Below are 827 nucleotides of genomic sequence, written 5' to 3'. Positions count from 1 at the left end.
CTTGTGGATTCCAGCACTAATCCCTTTTAAGAGCGGTTTAATATCAGCTGTTCAAATATCTCCTTTTTATGTTAGTTTTCTCTCCCTAGTTTTCATTGTAAGGGAACTCCTTTTATTTCTTAGGCTTTCTTGAATGTATTGGTGATTCACCCAAAAACAAAAATCCAACTACCAAAAGTTCCTCTACCTTTTCACTCTTAAAAATGCTTACACAATAATTTTGACATCACAATCAAATCAAATATTAAGCAAATTAAAACTTAATTTTGCACCTCCTTTTATGGGGTTTTTATGCGAAAGGTCTCATTTATGGATTCAGATTCTCTTCAGCCGCGTTAGACACCTAGTGCGTATTTGATGACTGAGAGTCTTTTGGGGCGGGTGCTTGGGTGCTGGCTGAATCCCTCATCTATGGGCTGGTAAGCTAAATTCCCACGTCATTTTTGGTGAGATTAACAAAACTTTTCTCATACCATATGTGATCATCAAGGCACCACTTTTTATATAAATGGAGAAAAGTATGCTTTCAGAAATCGGATCGGCGGCAAATTGACCTGAGTGTAATCGATCAATAATTAATGTTGCATCTTGCAACTAATTTTGAATTGATCATGAATGCTCTTTGTTATATATTTTTATTATTTTTTTAATCTATAAAATAATATTTTTTGTGATGGTATCGTGCATGACCCTCTGCTGATGGCATTGTCGAAGGTGGAGGCTTGACCTCACCTTTTTGTTTTTGTTTCTGGAGTTCCTTGTTAGGCTCCAACTTGTATATTTTTATTCTATTTTTTTCCTTTTTTTAATATAAATAATCTTTTTAA

The sequence above is a fragment of the Macadamia integrifolia genome, chromosome 9, assembly GCF_013358625.1.
Source record: "Macadamia integrifolia cultivar HAES 741 chromosome 9, SCU_Mint_v3, whole genome shotgun sequence".
Classification (NCBI taxonomy): domain Eukaryota; kingdom Viridiplantae; phylum Streptophyta; class Magnoliopsida; order Proteales; family Proteaceae; genus Macadamia; species Macadamia integrifolia.
The sequence above is the reverse complement of the archived record's forward strand: the minus strand, read 5'-3'. Positions refer to the sequence as shown.